This window comes from Lynx canadensis, chromosome B3, assembly GCF_007474595.2.
Source record: "Lynx canadensis isolate LIC74 chromosome B3, mLynCan4.pri.v2, whole genome shotgun sequence".
NCBI classification, from domain to species: Eukaryota; Metazoa; Chordata; class Mammalia; order Carnivora; family Felidae; genus Lynx; species Lynx canadensis.
This window is the reverse complement of record NC_044308.2, coordinates 82,212,639-82,231,667: the sequence shown is the minus strand read 5'-3', so window position 1 is coordinate 82,231,667 and position 19,029 is coordinate 82,212,639. Positions and strand designations below refer to the sequence as shown.

The 19,029-nt window shown below is 35.6% G+C and overlaps 1 protein-coding gene across 3 annotated transcripts in view; it reads right to left on the bottom strand.

The window, feature by feature from the left end:
- The window catches only part of AKAP6 (A-kinase anchoring protein 6), a 481,187-nt gene that overhangs the window by 60,631 nt on the left and 401,527 nt on the right, over nt 1-19,029 (bottom strand). The window lies entirely within an intron of this gene.

The following is a 19,029-nucleotide window of genomic DNA, read 5'->3' as shown; positions in this document are numbered from 1 at the left end:
GAGAAGTTTCATACCTAACATCTATTATTGGGGAAAAATGGATAAGCAACATTTCTCTTCCGAAGCTTGATTAACAAAGCAATAATGTTCTGAGAACAGAAATTAGGATACTGGATTATTACTGCACTATTTGTTGGTTGCTGTTTCTTTTAATAGACATTCACACAATTTAAGAAGGATATGCATGCATCAAAATAGAATTTTGCCCCCAGAAGCATTTGTATTGCTGCAGTGACCCTAAGCTGAACGATTCAAGCAAAATAGTGGGTACACATGTCTAAAAATATTATATCTTTTCTTTGCCTACGGATAGTGTGTAAGTGATATTCTAATTCAAAGCCTTCAGGAGAAATGATGATTGTATCCACAAACATCACTGAATTACTAATCTCCTTCTACTGCTACAATTGGACTGTTCTAACAGTTAACAGATTGCTTATTAATCAACAAGGGTAAACAAGACAATGCAATTTCATTTAGTGTGAGAGTTTTAATGCCTAAAAGTATTTGTGCTTAAAATGTTAATCTAGATAAGGCTTCATTAGTAGAAGTCTTAAAATGATTAAATGCGGTTCATTGAAATGTGCACAGAGTGGCAGTAGATCAGCAGGTGGACATTTCATACAGATGTTCCACTTACTGATATAATACATGCAGTAGCCATTTAAATGACCCTAGCTCAGTAATAGCTGAAATTCTATTATTTCTGTAATGAAAGAACACTGTACCTTTAATATTTCTGAATTTTAAATAAGGTGAATGACAAATTCCCAAACCTCTATTTATGGCAAAATATGACTAGGAATTTTATTATTCAATTTATACCAGTGCAGCATTTTTAGTTATGTTTCCTGAACTTACCCTTATTTATTTTCCTAGCATTCATTATTATTTTCCAACATAACTCCTAATATAACCACCAGGTCTGACAAATTTCTTTACTGATGCTATTCATTTGTTCAAGGCTGAATGAGGAGAAACCCCTAGACATTCAAAGATAAAACTTGAGGGCCTATCAAAGCAAAAAGCATTGTTTTGATCTCCTCCCATCCTGCTAACTGCCCCCTCTTAAATACATTCTCTCTCTCTCTCCCTCTCTCTCTCTCTTTCACACACACGCACGCGCACACACACACACACACACACACACACACACACACACAATTTGCTCTCTTGCTCTAGAACTGTTGAGCAAGTCAAACTGTCAAGTCCAATTAATACCTGCCAAATTTTGATCCAATATTAACACTTCAAGATAATAATATAGCCAACTGAAATTCATTGAAATGAGTCCTATGAATATGAATATTGAGGATTTCTTTGTTTTGTTTTGTTATACATTTGTTAACAATAAAGGGCTAGAAAAATCAAGAGTGATATTTCCATACCATAAAATTGGATCTTGCAAAACTCTGTTTGAAGTTGACTAGACCAGTAACTGCATTCATCTAGCTAGCAAAAAGTCCCCATGTCTCTTAGCCAAATGAAAATTTGCCATGGACAGCACTAAACGTATGTGTGTAGCTAGCACAGCCACATTGGTAACATTTACAAAGTAGCCCAAATAAGCTTCGTGCACCTTAAAGGCATTTTTGAAGTTCTGAAACAGGGCATGTGAGATCACTAGGGGAAATTTTCATAAACGTCACTGGCCATAACCTTTTTATGAGTATCTAGAATACACCCAGTATTTAAGTATCCAGATGAACCCCAACCCACATCTTAATGTGAGTCAGTCCAGGTAAAAAACTGTGAAAGCTGTTTTTGATGTTCAGTACAGGATTTTATTGAATGTTGACATTCACTACCTAATTTTGGGATCTTCACAATTCCACAGTTTTTTTTTCTCTTACTTTAAATATCTAAAGAACTTAGTCTACATTCTGGATTAATAATTTATCCTATATGTACAGTGGGAAATAACACGACTTTAAAAAGGAGGCAAAAATTGAGAATTTTAAATGCCAACATAATTTTTGATAGTTTTTTATATCTAGGAGATATAACTGATAAAATAACATTCTTCTACATAAATGAGTTTCCATGACAACCATTAAAATATACATATTTATTTATAATCACAAACACATACTCAATAAAACCAGTGCATTTTCTGGTGATGTTTCTTAGAATCAGTAGTTTACGTTATTTCCATGATAAACTATGCACAGAAAAATGTTAAATGTAACTACACAGGAACAAATAAGTATTGTAACTACTCCTGGCTTACATTTTCAGAGAAAAGTACTTTTAAACACAAATCCAAACTAAATAACCTAAGTAAGGCACTGAAATAAGATAAACTCATCCCTGCCTCTTAGACTTCCTCAAATGTGCATTGTACCTTCTGTCTGCTAGGCAGCGGTTTATGCATGGAGGCTTCAAACAGGAGCAAGTTCCTGCTCCTTCTCTCAAGGAGCTGAAGTCTACTGAAGGTGGATTATCCACAAATAAGCATGGTACCAAGAGTAATGTAGAGAGAGACCTGTTAACAGAATGTTTGTGCAAGTTGCTTTTGGAGGAGTTGGTGAAATCTCCAGGGAATCAATGGGAACCAGATGGTCCAAGCTGAATGGTTGTGGTTATAAAGATAGAAGGTTCAGGAAGCAAGTAGCCTGGGGCAGCGGGAGCACCTAGTGTGTTAGGGAGAAGAGACAGTGAAGCAACTGGACAGGAAGTAATTAACAGAAAAATTTGTAATGTTTTTCATTATTGCCAATTCTGAAGCATTTTCCTTGATATCTGATGAGATATGCTTGATTCTCAAGCATAGTCATATTGCCTTCACAGAAAAGTATAAAGACAAGAAGAGTAAAGGAAATTTATTTTTTTTTAATTTTTTTGATGTTTATTTACTTTTGAGAGAGAAAGACAAAGCATGAGTGAGGAAAGGGCAGAGAAAGAGAGAGAGAGAGAGGGAGGCACAGAATCTAAACCAGCTCCAGGCTCTGAGCTGTCAGCAGAGAGCCCGATATGGGGCTTGAACTCAGAAACGGCAAGATCATGACCTGAGCTGAAGTCGGTCGCTTAACTGACTGAGCCACCCAGGTGCCCCGAGTAAAGGAAATTTAAAAAGAAAGAAAAAAAACCCCACTAATTATCAGTATGTCTAAAAAAGAGATTCCAAATGTTTTTGTACTAGTTGTCCTATTATTTGGTCATTGTTAGGCAATGTCTTCTTAGAAGACTACCTCTCAGTATGGAGGTCATTGTCTTACATCACTTCAGAATCCAATTGGTGGAATATAGTTTGGTGTGCTACTTTTAAATTTCTAATCTCTTATTTTCTTTATTTTACATTTCTATTCAATTTCCTCATGTTATTAAAAAGGCAGACTTGCTATAAGAAGTGTAGAAAAGTAAAAATCAAAATTTCTAAGTCATTGTTTTCCTTCACAATAATCGGATATCCAACCTTCTAAACACATCTTTTTCGGCGTGTTACAATAGAGTTGCCAACAGGCTGAAGGTTTTTCTATCACACGTATAAACGGTCTGGTTTTCAATTAATCAATCGTGATGCAAAGGATGTTTTTGGTCTATCTTGGGGGGGGGGTCTTTTATTTATTTAGTTGTTTGTTTGTTTGTTTATTTTTAACATTTTTATTTATTTTTGAGAGAGAGGAGACAGAGTATGAGCAGGGGAGGGGCAGATTGAGAGGGAGACACAGGATCTGAAGCAGGATCCAGGCTCTGAGCTGTCAGCACAGAGCCCAAAGCAGGACTTGAACTGGTGAACGACATGATCAAGACTTGAGCAGAAGTTGGACACTTAGCCAACTGAGCCAACCAGGTGCCCCTGTTTATTTATTTTTTTAATGAGGGTTTTTCTTTCTCCCCTCCTGACATTCTGTCAGCCTTTTTGACTGTTTAAGCCACTCTATTATTAGCCAAATGTGATGTAACATCCTTTTTGACATTGGCTTCAGTTTAACACGATTAAAGGTAAGACTTCCAATACTGATACTTCGTTTTTCATTATATATTAAACATATGCATATATACGCACATATACATACATATATTGTACAAAATTATACCTACTTGTATACCCATATTCTTGACCTTAAATAATAGTGTCATCTACTATCACAGAAGGATATAAATAAGCTTACAAGAAAAGAACTACAATTAGACCAAAAACCAAACCACACAATAAGTAAAACATAAGAACTAAATAGAGAAAAGAGAGATGAAGAGGAAAATAAAAATTTTAAAATACCAAAACTAAGCAGAAAAAAAAATCTATTTAAGAAACTCCAAAGCAGTTTGTGTCTATATCTCTTACATAATTTTATTCAGCAGGTTAATGTAACATCATTAAATAGGTCAATATTAACAAAGTGATAGGACATTAGATGATCTGTCAACTAAAAACTATTTATGAAGCAATTCCATTTATAAGAGCAAACATAACTTTATTTTCTAGATTGATCAAGTTTTTAACAATATCTATTGAGTAGGCCCTCTCTGTAGTAAGCACAATAAAGAAGTTTTAACCTGCATATATGATACATACTTGCCTTCAATCTAGTTGGAGTGAGGAAATAACAGAGAGAGGAAAAAAGTGAAAAAGACATGCAAGTTCTTCTGGCTTAAAGAGTCACAAGTAAATAGCTCCAACTCTTTGTTGCAAGGGTCCCCCACACTTTTTTATGTTGTCTTTCCTTTTTGCACTTTCTGTATTTTACCATTTTAATTTCATAAGGTGGGAAACTGTCTTCTCTTAGTCTGCTACCTGTGACCAGATTTGTAGAGCAAATCTTCTCAGAGACTTCTCCAGGCCAAGTAGCACTAGCATCACCTGGAAACTTGGAAATTCCAGTGCTCTAGGGCCACTCCACCTGTTCTGAATCTGCAACTCTGGGACAGGCATCAGTGAGCTATGGTTTAACAAACACTATATGTGATTACAATGCATGCTGAAGTTTGAAAACACTGGCCTATGGAAACAGAGGAACTTAGTTTTATAGATAAGAGAATTAATCCAATTGAGCAGATTTTTTTTTTAGAAGTATAAAATAGAAGTTACAATTCTGTTTCTGGAGTCACATTGTTAGCCAAGAGCCTAGAGACCACACCAATGGTGCTCAGTTCTTTTTTTAATTGTTACTGAATTACTGCCAGAAAAAGAATCAATCAATGAATGAATAAGTCTTTTTGACCAGAGATATCTTTATCTTATTAGTACGTGCTTGATGATCTTTGGAATTTTCAGTATAATTATTAAGCATGATGATATGTTAGGTTGTTTGAATACTATATTTGGGATTTTTCTCCTTTTAATCAATTTTATCAAAAATTATTTAGTAATTAATGACTCCACTACATGTGTCATTGTGCTAAAGATGCTTCTCTCAGAAAGTGTATATAATAAAACAAAACCATGATGATTGTTCAGAAGGTACAAAGCATCAGATACAGATAATGTTAATGCTACAGCCATTGTCTAACAAGAACATACAGTATGTGGGGAAAATGAGAGGCAATACTGGTACCTCTATGAGCCTTCAAAAGATGCTTTTTACTGGTTGGTTCTGGATTATTATTTTGGGGCAAGGATGCCAAAGATAATATGAATGGTATTTCTTACAGCAATAAACATTTATTGAGTATCATCTATGTGCTAAACACCATACTTTTCATTATAGGTTGGAATTAGTAAGTAAGGGGAATATAATAAAATGTGGTACCTGTTTTTAGGTGCTTGTTATTTGGCTGTAAAGAAAAGACTCTCCCTCCTCAAAGTAAACGTTGACTTGGGGGATGAAAAGATCATTACTAGCAGGAGTATATAGATTAATGTTCATGGACCTAGTACTATGTTAAAGTTGCTGAAGATCAAAAAGGTGGAGGGAAGAGAGGTCAGGCATTACAGTCGGAAGAGTCACATAAGAAAGGTCAAGAAACTACAGTTTTGGTAACATTTTAAAACAGGATGGAAGTTCAAGTGGACAATGATGATAATCATAATTCAATTATCCATGCATCCATCCATCCATCCAACAATCCAAATGTGCTTATTGAGTGCCTCTTATGTACCAGGCACTGTTCTCAGGGATGGTGATATAGCAGTGAGCAACAAGAGTTCTGCTTTCATAGAACTTACATTTGAATTTGTGTGTGTTGGGGGGTAGTGGTAAGAGGCTGGAAATAAAACATAAATAAACCTACAAGAAAATATCAGATAATGATGAGATATAAAATAAAATAGGGTGAAATGGTGGAAAGTGGTGGGGGTTACTTTAAACTGGATAGTCAGTAAAGCTTCTCTGAGGGGGTAACATCACAAAATAAAACATTTAGATATAGAAACAACATAACTTAGTGTTCTGATGCTGCAATAATTTAGACAAGATAATGTTTGTAACATGGCCAATTTAGGCCATAAAAAGGCATATTTTATGATTAAGTATAGGATATTAATGATTAATGATTGAATGCTTTCCAATAAAGTAAGTGGAATTAAAAAGATCTTGGTACAATTAAGTCAGAAAAAGCATTTTCAATAAAAGGGGCTGGGATAATTGCATATCCACATGCAAAAGAATGAATTGAACTCCCCACCTCACATCATATACAAAATTAACTCAAAATGAATCATAGCCCTAAATGTAAGAACTAAAACTAAAATTGGGGTGCCTGGGTGACTCAGTTGGTTAAGTATCTGACTTCAGCTCAGGTCATGATCTCATGGCTCATGAGTTGGAGCCTCACATCAGGCTCTATGTTGACAGCTCAGACCCTGGAGCCTCCTTCTGATTTTGTGTCTCCCTCTCTGCCCCTCTCCTGCTCACACTCTTGTCTCTTTCTCTCAAAAATATGATAAAAACATTAAAACATTTAAAAAAAGAACTACAACTAAAAACATCTGAAAAGAAAACATAGGAGTAAATATTCATTACCTGGGGATAGGCAATGCTTTTTTAAATAGGACACCTAAAGTAGAAGTGACTTCTGACTTCTTAGGCAGTGATTTCTTAGAGATGCCACCAAGAGTACAAGTGACTTTTGGACAACTTAATCAAAATTAAAAATTTCTGCTCTTCAAATGACACCATAAAAAAATGAAAGAACCCACAGAATGGGAGAAAATATCTGAAAATCCTATATCTTATAAAGGACTTGTACCCAGAATATATAAAGAACCCTTAAAACTCAACCATATAAAGATAAGTAACTCCATTTTTAAAATGGGCAAAGTATTTAATAGACATTTATTCAAAGACAACATACAAATGACCAATAAACATATGAAAAAGTGTTCAATATCATTAGCCAACAGGGAAATGCAAATCTAAACCACAATTAGATACTACTTCACCCACACTATGATAGCTAAAATAAAAAAGACGAAAATAACAACATTGGCAAAGATATAGGGAAATTGGAATTCTCATACACAGTTGGTGAGATTGCAAAGTAGTGCATTCATTTTGGAAAATAGTATGACATGGAGCAACTGAGTGGCTAAGTTGGTGAAGCATCTGACTCTTAATTTCAGCTCAGGTCATGATCTCACAATTATGAGACAGAGCTCTGTTTAGGGCTCCATGCTGGGTGTGGAGCCTGCTTAAGATTTTCTCTCTCCCTCTCTCACTACCCCTCTCCCACCTCTCTTTCTCTATCTCTTTCTCAAAAAAAAAAAAAAATAGTATGACATTTCCTCAAAAAGTTAAACACAGAATTACTACATGATCCAGCAATTTCTGTCATAGATAAATACCCAAAAGAATACACAAAAACCTTCAGACTAATATTCATAACAATGTTATTCATAATAGCCAAAAAGCATAAACAACTCATATATATATGTATATATATATATATATATATATACATGTATATATATATATATGTCAATGGTTAATGGATTAAAAAAATGTAGTATTTTTTGGCCAACTAATCTTTGACAAAGCAGGAAAGAATATCCAATGGAGTAAAGACAGTCTCTTCAGCAAGTGGTGCTGGGAAAACTGGACAGCAACATGCAGAAGAATGAACGTGGACCACTCTCTTATACCATACACAAAAATAAACTCAAAATGGATGAAAGACCTCAATGTAAGACAGGAATCCATCAAAATCCTCAAGGAGAAAGCAGTCAAAACCTCTTTGACCTCAGCTGCAGCAACTTCTTACTCAACATGTGTCCGGAGGACAACAAAAGGAAACAAGGAAAACAAGGAAAACAAAAGCAAAAATGAACTACTGGGACCTCATCAAAATAAAAAGCTTCTACACAGCAAAAGAAATAATCAGCTAAACTAAAAGTCAATCAACAGAATGGGAAAAGATATTTGCAAATTAAATATCAAATAAAGGGTTAGTATCCAAAATCTATAAAGACCTTATCAAACTCAGCACCCAAAAAACAAATAGTCCAGTGAAGAAATGGGCAAAAGACATGAATAGACACTTCTCCAAAGAAGACATCCAGATGGTGACAGACACATGAAAAAATGCTCAACATCACTCATCATCAGGGAAATACAAATCAAAACCACGATGAGATACCACCTTACACCTGTCAGAACGGCTAACATTAACAACTCAGGCAACAACAGATGGTGACGAGGATGCAGAGAAAGAGGATCTCTTTTGCATTGTTGGTGGGAATGCAAGCTGGTGCAGCCACTCTGGAAAACAACATGGAGGTTCCTCTATTTTAGTTATTAAAAATAGAACTACCCTAGACCCAGCAATTGCACTACTAGGCATTTATCCATGGGATACAGATGTGCTGTTTCAAAGGGACACATGCACCCCCTTGTTTATAGCAGCACTATCAATAATAACCAAAGTATGGAAAGAGCCCAAATGTCCATTGATGGATGAATGGATAAATAAAATTTATACACACACACACACAGACACACACACACACACACACACACACACACACACACACAATGGAGTATTACTCGGCAATCAAAAAGAATGAAATCTTGCCATTTGCAACTACGTGAATGGAACTGGAGGGTATTATGCTAAGTGAAATTAGTCAGAGAAAGACAAAAATCATATGACTTCACTCATATGAGGACTTTAAGAGACAAAACAGATGAACATAAGGGAAGGGAAACAAAAATAATATAAAAGCAGGGAGGGGGACAAAACAGAAGAGACTCATAAATATGGAGAATGAACAGAGGGTTACTAAAGGAGTTGTGGGAGGGTAGATGGGCTAAATGGGTAAGGGGCACTAAGGAATCTCCTCCTGAAATCATTGTTGCACTATATGCTAACTAATTTGGATGTAAATTTTATTATTTTTTTTTTTAATTTTTTTTTTCAACGTTTATTTATTTTTGGGACAGAGAGAGACAGAGCATGAACGGGGGAGGGGCAGAGAGAGAGGGAGACACAGAATGGGAAACAGGCTCCAGGCTCTGAGCCATCAGCCCAGAGCCTGACGCGGGGCTCGAACTCCCGGACCGCAAGATCGTGACCTGGCTGAAGTCGGACGCTTAACCGACTGCGCCACCCAGGCGCCCCTGGATGTAAATTTTAAAAAATAAAAAATAAAATTAAAAAAATATGAAATACAATAAAATAAAATTGTTAGAATGCATCCAAAAAATGTAGTATTTTTTATTCATACAATGGAATATTATTTGACCATAAAAAGGAACAAAAGGGGCACCTAGCTGACTCAGTTGGTAGAGCCTGTGATTCTTAATCTTGGGGTTATGAATTCAAGCCCTGTGTTGGGCATAGAGCTTACATTAAAAAAAAAGAGGAATAAAGTACTGATACATACCACAACATAAATGAACCTTGAAAAATTATGCTAAGTGAAGAAGCCAGACACAAAAAGGCCACATAATTGTATGATTCCACTTATATAAAATGTCTGGAACAGACAAACGCATACTATGTATATTAGTGGTTTCCTTGGGTTACAGTCAGTGGGGGATAAGGAATGACTGCTAACGGTTAAGGGATTTCTTTGGGGACTGGTGAAAACATTCTGAAATTAGATTTTATGGTATGTGAATTATATCACAATAAAGCTATTTTTTTAATCTCTTGGTAAGGCCAGGTATATATTACTAGCCACATAACTGGTAATAGAATCAGAGAATTTACCACACATACATTTAGGGTGTGTCATGACAAGAGATCTTATGATATTACTAATAACCATTCAGACATCACAATTCTGCAACAGTGAGTTCAAACACATATTAATACACTTAAATAAAGGCAAACTTAGAGCTTTCATTTATTTTGTTTTAAGTAATCGCTATACAATTCCCGGGGATAGAGTCATAACTGCAAACCTATAAATCTCAGTCAACAGATAAGACATTCTGCTATATGATAAAAATAATACAGTGCTGTTTTTAATATAGCTGTCCTAGTTCTAGAAATATCATAAAACATAAACAGAAAAGTATATATAGAAGAGCATGGATCTGTTAAAGGAGCTGAAGAAAATGTAGAAATTAAAGAATGTTAGTTAAGTCTAATTACTGCAGTGGTGAGTTTCATGCACGATCACACATCTTATGAAACTGTAATCCATTGTGTTATTGGTGTCCATATGAAAATGAGAAAAGTGACATATCAGATGTACTTCATGTATTTTACCAACGGTCATTCTAAGTTAACTATATGTATGTGAACCTATAAGAAGTCTTTTAAATGTTATGTTCTCCTCAAATATTTAATCAAGGATTTACTTGATTGCAAAATAATAGCCAACAATCATTGAATATTATTAAATTGCTAGAGCACTATTCTTAGTATTTTTTTAGTTTTCACTAATCTCATACACTAATGACAAACATTATTTGTGTATTTCTTTCTGCTATGCATTCTTTAGGTATTTTATATGTATTGGCTCATTTAATCCTCACAACAGCACTATGAAATATATATTATTGTCATGTACCTATTTTACAAATGAGGAAATGGAGACACAAGGAGGTTAAGTAACTGACCAAAGATAACACGGCTAATAAGCAGCAAAGGCAGGATGTTACCCCATGCAACTTGAATCCTGAGCTAATTCATAAAAACACTATGCTACATTTCCTTTCTAAAAGACCTGAAGAGGCTTATAAAATGTTTCCATTTTAAGACTGTTCCTGTCCCTTATTTCCAACCAGAAGTGGCCACAACCATAAAGTTATTATTGATAAGAGAGCCAACAATGTACTTCAGTATACTTTTCATAGGTGTCTCTTATACCCGTTTCTAGACCTAAGTTAAAAATTAGTAATCTTTGGGGTGCCTGACTGACTCAGTTGGTAAAGCATAAGTCTCTTGATCTTGGGGTTGTAAATTCAAGCCCCATGTTGAGTGTAGAGATTACTTAAAAATGAAAATCATTTGGGGCTTGGGGTGGCTCAGTTGGTTAAGTGTCCAACTTCGGTTCAGGTCATGATCTCACAGTTCCTGAGTTCAAGCCTCGCGTCGGGCTATGTGTTGACAGCTCAAAGCCTGGAGCCTGCTTTAGATTCTGTGTCTCCCTCTCTCTCTGTCCCTCCTCCCCTTCTCTCTCAAAAATAAAATAAACATTAAAAAAATAAGTGAAAAAAAATAAATGAAAATCTTTAAAAAAAATAGTACTCTGCTATTCTTAATTCTTCTTAATTCTAGCGTGGTTGTGAGAGCAGAGATGGAAAAAACACAAATTAATTTACTGAGCAAATATTTATTGAGCACCTATTGTAATGGGCACTGTTCTGAGTGTTTGAGATGCGTCAGTGAACAAAACAGACAAACTTTCTACCCTCAAGACCCTCATATTCTAGCAGACAGTGGAGGATAATCTTTTTTCTGAGAAAAATGTAAATTAAGTACATAATCAAAAAGAGATTGAACAAAAGTAAGAAACATTTATTAGGCAAATGATTATCAGAGTTCCCAGCAAAGGTCAGCAGATCTTTTGGTCTTGAGAGCACCATTCTTGAGCCAATTATGTGCTTACCTCAACTGTATCTAGTGTATAGTGTTGCAATTAAGAATTTCCATCCAGAAATTATAAAGGGGTAATTCTTCAAAACAGCAAAAAAAAAAACCTAAAATACCTCAAGTGAGGTATGAATGATGAATTGCATATTTTAAAGGAAATATGGGCAAATGACATCTGCATATTTTAACTGATTCCAAACTTAAAAGACAGCGTCAGCCAATATAGGAACTCAGCTCAGTTGCGAACCCTAGGACTTAATCTATATTGAAGCTAAATATTCTATAAGCATGCAGTGAAGTGCAAAAATAGCAATTGAAAAATGACACGATTAAATGGCACGACATGCAATCATTTGCTCTCAATTATATCAATGTATCTTCTTCATTTCTAGGAGTCAGGCAGAAATATTGTTTTTTAAATGCCTCTATTAAATTGGTCACCAATAATAAAATAGATGAGAGTCCTAATAAGCTCATTTACATAACATACATCATACACTACAAAACTATTCTCTCCAAACAGTTTTGCTCATAGATTTGTCTCCTGGTTGTCATGAGTCTTTGCTACATTAGCAGATTTCAAAAGCATAATACTGCCTTCAGAACCATTTGTAGAAAAACGTTTATGAAACTTTTCTAGTTAACCCTTGGCAGGATCCTTATTGCTAATTATGGAAAAGGTATTGATATAATATCTTGGCTGTCACATTTTATTATGGTGATGGTAGAAACAGAATCTAGGTCTGACATTTTGGAAATACCACCTAATTGCAAGTTAGAAACACAGAATGACAGTTTTAAGTAGATTATAACTTCTTTCAAAATAACACACGGGTTTATTTAATGTAAAAGCTGGATTTTAAAAATAGCATTAAAGACCCCTGAATTGGTTTACTAAGCACATCTCTATCAGCTCCTTGAAGATGGTCTGGGATGTGTGCCAAAATAGTTTCAAAATTGTACATGACAATATAAGTCTAGATTCTAACACCAAATGATTTCTTATAACCATTTAAAATCAAAATATTTCCAGTGAGTGCTTCCATTTTTAAGAAAAATCATCTCCTCTCTGTTCATCGAGGCAGCAAATGAGTGAGGTCCAAAGTCAAGTTACCTTAACTTTCATGGCCTACTTAATTTGACCTTTGACCTAGAAAAAGCTTTTACTTTTCTTGCAATCTAGTATCCTCTCACTTGGATACTAGATTGGATCACTTAGGGCCACCAGGACTATTGGTTAATACTATAAATTCTTGGATGAATGGTGTCATCAAGATAAAAGCTAATCAGTTTGTTACAAACATTCATTTAATTGTTTGTACTTTTCATGTGTTGAAAAACATTAATTATATTTGGAAAGGAGATTTCTATTTCTGTTGGCTATTTTGTTAGCTGTGGACCAAAATATAATAACCATTTTAGAATTGCAGACCTTGCTTTGTTATTCCATAAAAACTGTTGCTATCCCTGTGTGGTATTCTTTAATTTTTTTGTGACTTTCCCTACATTAGGTTAAGTACTTTTAAATATGTTTGTTTTTAAGAATCAAGCTCAGTGGTCGTGTGCTTAGTTCATATTCGCATGTAATTAGTAATATGTTATATACTTCCTTTTGTAAATTAAAAACACTATTAAAATTCCAGACATACAAAACAATATGAAGATTAAGTTACTCTAAAGAAAACTGTAATAGCTTACAGATTGCTTGTATCATTACTAAAATGCTGGTATCTATTACAGAGTCTCTCTGGAATAAAGAATGCACTTTTGGCAATAATCTTTTAAAAACATGTCCATTATTGTTAAGATGCTAAACTAGTCTGCAATTATAGAAAGGTAACTTTTAGCAAAAAGGGGGAAAGGGTGCTGGATATAAATGCAACTTAGCCATTATACTACAAAATACCTTTTCTTAAAATTCCACAATCACTCTTTTCATAAGCAGATAAGGTATTAATTGCCATTTAGTTCTACGTTATTATATTTTGAAATCTATTTACAACACCCACTGTGCTTTTTATCTCTTGTTAGATTTCATGGGAATCATTTCAAAGTAATTCTGGGGAATGGATAAAGGTGATTTTCTTCCTCTAGATTCTCTGTTGATCCCAGGTACCTGAACTCATCTTCGTTTTTAATGGATGTTGGGTATTCACTAGCCAGGTCAAAGGAATAGTCAAGTTGGTCTTGAGGAAAGGAAGAAAATAATTCTATGTGACAAGGTACAGCACAATACATCCATTAGGCCAAATCTACAAAAGAAGGATCATCATAAAGACCACACTTGAAAGGAAAAGCAAGGAGAAAGAAGGAAAGTGAGAGAACACAGGAGCAAGGATAACCTGGGAGGAATTCCCAGGGATAGTGTGGAACACGCAGGAGAGGACAGATTACTGAACTAACTGGTTTCATGACTTGCTCAGCTCTGTTGCATGGTATTTTCTAGCTCTCTCATTCATACATTTGACTCCTTCTCTCCTCTATCAGACCCTATTTTCCCAAATTTATCTCTGAGTAACATAGTTTATTTCCTATGAAGCCACTCTTGGCACTTGTCACAAAGCTCGGAGTGTTACTGGAAGTAGAACAGCTAGGAATTGGTATTTTAGGGAAGTATTACTGTTATTCCAGAATCCTGCAGATGGGAAATAAATGAATTCAAGAACACGTGGGACACAATAAGAATGCAGGAAGAGAGTTAGGCTTTGGGGAATAACAACACTAAAAAGGAGGAAAATGATACTAGGGACAAAAAGTCAACACTAGAAAGATCCTTCTGTTTATTCATTTATTCCTCCCTGACCTGGAAGAGACTGAGGTATAGACAGCTCTACAAACTTCATATTTCTGATTTTATTTTTATGACATCTAAATAGGACATTTTCCTGTGAGTTTGGATAACTAGGAAATTGCTTCTTAGCTCTTTTCCTTTGCTTTTGTGGTGGAAGCCCAGGGCAACTTGACTCCTTCTCGCCAGTTTTCAGTATTCCCAGATGTGCAGTAACACTAACCACACTCTCAGGGTCGTTTAGAAGTTTAACTAATATATAACAGCAACACACTCTTCAACCATTATATTAGGTAGTAGAGAGATGCTGACTCAATATTAGCCAACTGGTAAATTGCTATAATGATTATTTAGCTCAAAGCAATATTCCAGAACCATGTGAAAAGGAAATGTAATAAGAACTTCATTCTTTAAACACTCCCATAGCTAAAATAAAGCAGAGGTCCAGGAGAATTTTTTGAGAGCATTTTCCTGAATAAAGTTAGTTTTCCTTTTAGAAGGATGATGTTTTCATTTTTTTCTGAGAAGAGATACCACATCTCTCTCCTGCTTGCTCCCCAAAACATGAATGAGTATATTGGGGGGCAGTGCCCTCATTCACCTCATCTAGTATTTTGGCAGCAAGGCAGAATATATGTCATCAGGGCATGAAGGTGTTCTAACTAAACATCTGAGAAGCAACTTGGACTGAGGGGAAAAAACACAACTTAGAGTCTTTGCCTAGTTTGGCAATAAGTAGTTGTATTATCTCAAGTAAATCATATAACTTTTATGTGCCCTCCATATTCTTTCTCTAAAATGCAATGATCCTTTAGCATTTCACATCTTCTGGCATCAGATTATGACATAATCTTGTTCTGTTATGAGGCAGGAAAAATATCAGTCTATCTAAGACAGACTTCTAAAAAATAATAAAATACAACTTTGAATATTTCTCAAATCAGTTGCAAGTTGACTCTCATCTGCTCTGGTGAACTTGTAGGAGTGAAAGAATACTAATTTCATTTCATCTTTCATTTTTATTTATTTTTCCTTTCACTGTCCTGAACTGTAGGAAACTAATTGGGCAAGTGCTTTGTTGCAATCACTTGTATGAATCAACCTTGCTTGGCCTCAGATTCTGCTCATGTATTCTGCTCATGTTCTAACATATTCAAAGTCTAACTCCAAATATCTTTATAGTGAGAACCACATGCCTAAGAAAAGCACACAAGATTGAAAATTTTAACTTCCATTGTTACGTTTGTGAAGTTTTGAAGTCCATTGCACCAATGTTTTACTGAGAATTAGGATGGCATGGTTGAATGGATATCCATTGGCTCTCTTGGTGGTAATCTTGGCTGACAGATAAAGGAGTGAATGGGTCTTGAAACATCCTTCTAATTCCTAAAAGTCATTTCCCCTGTCATGACTGAAGGGTAATAAAGAAGGACATTTTGAGAAAAGGAGGAGAGCTTGAGGGGAAGGAAGAACCTGGTTTACCACCTATCCTGTACTTTTCAAAGAACTTCTAACACCAGACCCATTGATCTATTTTTACACTTATCCTCATGACATTAAATTCAAAAAGAAAGAAAAATATCCTTAGGGAAGAGAATGCAATATTCTGAATGTAAGGGTATAAGTTAGGATTTAATCAACAGTTTAGAGCATCAGTGAAATTAAGAGAGATAACTTAGGCTATTTTTTTTTCCAGATGGGAATAATGATTTATGCCTCTGTCCTATCTTAGAGAGGTTTGGGGAGGATTAATGAGCTAAAGTCTCTAAAGCTCTTTAAGCTCCTCATATGGAGGTGCAACATAAACAGAAGGTGAAAAATGATAGCAAACTGTACACTGAGTTGAACTTCCAGAGCAAAGCCCCTGGAAATGAGAAGCTGTTGCAGGTCAAGATGGTAAGTCTCTGAATTCCAATACCAGAGGAGTCTTGGTTTATTGTCATATGTATCTTTAACACTATTTAAAATAGGACTTCATAGTATTAACAAGCATTTCTACATTTCTTGTCAATCACAATGTCTGTTGTAATGATCATTTTTTTTAATTTCCAATCATCAAATAACATAGACTTATTATCTCTATTTTATAGAGAAAAAATTGAGTTGTGAAAATTGCAAAGACATCAGTATTAATTCACATGAAATCATTGGTTTGGTATTATTGGACTATGGCCTGGATTAGTGGGCTAACATCTGGCTCTGGTTGGGTAGTTATTTAATTTATCAGAGACTTGGTTTTTTCTTCTTCGGAATAAGAAGGTTAAGCTAGCTAAATGATCTCAGGTCCCATCATGATGATCTGCAATCTGCTAAGTACTTCTTAAGTATCTAGTGACTCTAAAGTACATTGCCTATGGTACTATGAAGGGTATGCAAAACAAATACTTTAAGATGGTTCCTACTTTTAAAAATTTTATACTCTTAAAACAACAATGAAATATCAACACACCCCTATTAGAGTGGCCAAAATTCAAAACACTAACACCACAAAATGCTGAAGGGGATGTGGAAAAAGAACTCTTATTCAATGCTGGTGGGAATGAAAAATGACACTAGCACTATGGAAGAAACTTTGGTAGTTTCTTACAAAACTAAACATACTCTTACCATACAAGTAGGCAATCGTGCTCCTTGGTATTTACCTGAAGGAGTTGAAAACTTATTTCCACACAAGAATCTGCATATGGATATTTATAGTAGCTTTATTCATAATGGCCCAAACTTGGTAGCAACCAAGATGTCCTTCAGTAGGTGAATGAATTAATAAATTATGTTATAATCAGACAATGGGATATTATTAAGTATTAAAAAGAAACGAGCTACCAAGCCATGAAAAGACCATGGGAGAATCTTACATGCATATTGCTAAGTGAAAGAAGTCAATTTAAAAGGGCTACACACTGTATGATTCCAACCATACAACATTCTGGAAAAGGCAAAACTATGCACAGTAAAAAAAATCAGTGATGGGGTGCCTGGGTGGTTCAGTTGGTTAAGCATCCGACTTCAGCTCAGGTCATGATCTTACAGTCTGTGAGTTCAAGCCCTGCGCCAGGCTCTGTGCTGACAGCTCAGAGCCTGGAGCTTGCTTCAGATTCTGTGTCTCCCTCTCTCTCTCTGCCCCTCCCCTGCTCATGCTCTGTCTCTCTCTATCTCAAAAAACAAAAAAAAAAAAAACAAAAAAAAAACAAAACAACTTAAAAAAAAATCAGTGCCGGGGTTGGGGCAGGGGGAAGGGGGCTAGGAATAAATAGGCAGAGCACAGAAGATCTGTAGTGCAGTGAAAATACTTGGTATAATAAACCACAATGATGGATACATATCATTACACAGTTGTCTAAACCCACAGAATGTATAGCATTGAGTTAACTGTAATACAAACTATGAACTTGGAGTGATCATGATATGTCATTGTAAGTTCATCAACTGTAACAAATGTACCATTTTGGTGGTACCATGTTGATAATGGGGGAGGCTCTGTATGAGTAGGGACAGGGAGTATATGGGAAATCTCTGTAACTTTCCCTCAATTTTGCTGTGAACCTCATACTGCTTTTAAAAAAAAAAAAGCTTAATTTAAAAAAGGTTTACACTCTAGTTTGTTGATAAGACACATAGATTCATAAATTTTTTTAATGTTTATTTACTTTTGAGAAAGAGAGAGAGACAGAGCACAAGCAGGGGAGGGGCAGAGAGAGAGGGAGACACAGGATCGGAAACAGGCTCCAGGCTCTGAGCTATCAGCACAGAGCCCCACGCAGGGCTCAAACTCACAGACTGTGAGATCAAGACCTGAACCGGAGTCAGACGCTCAACAGACTGAGCCACCCAGGTGCCCCTAGACACATAGATTCATACCTATCCACACAAGAATAACATTTAAATAAGTACACAAAACAACACAGAAGTCTCTTATCTCTAGAGCTCCATGCACATGCACATGTTATTCTGTTCACACTCCCCCTCCTTCACTTCACATGTCAATTTAGAGTCACTCACTCTAGGAACTTCCTTGTCCCTCCCCAGGAATGCCCCATTTACTTCCAGAGCACATTATGTTAACTCCAGATAATCTTGAACTGGCTTCTCTTTTTAGGTACCAGAGCCTCTCCATCCTTACATGTGTTCTATTACTTCCAATGCCTTTTCTTGAAGATTTTCTTCCTTATTTAAAGGGGACTGTGAAGGCAGAGGCAATTGCATTCCAGGAAAAGAGGAGCTCTTAGTGGGAGTGAGTCCTGAGAAGGCTTTCTCCTACTTCCTCACCCCTACCAGCATTAGCAGTTTCTAAATCCTGTCATCTCTAACAGGAGAAC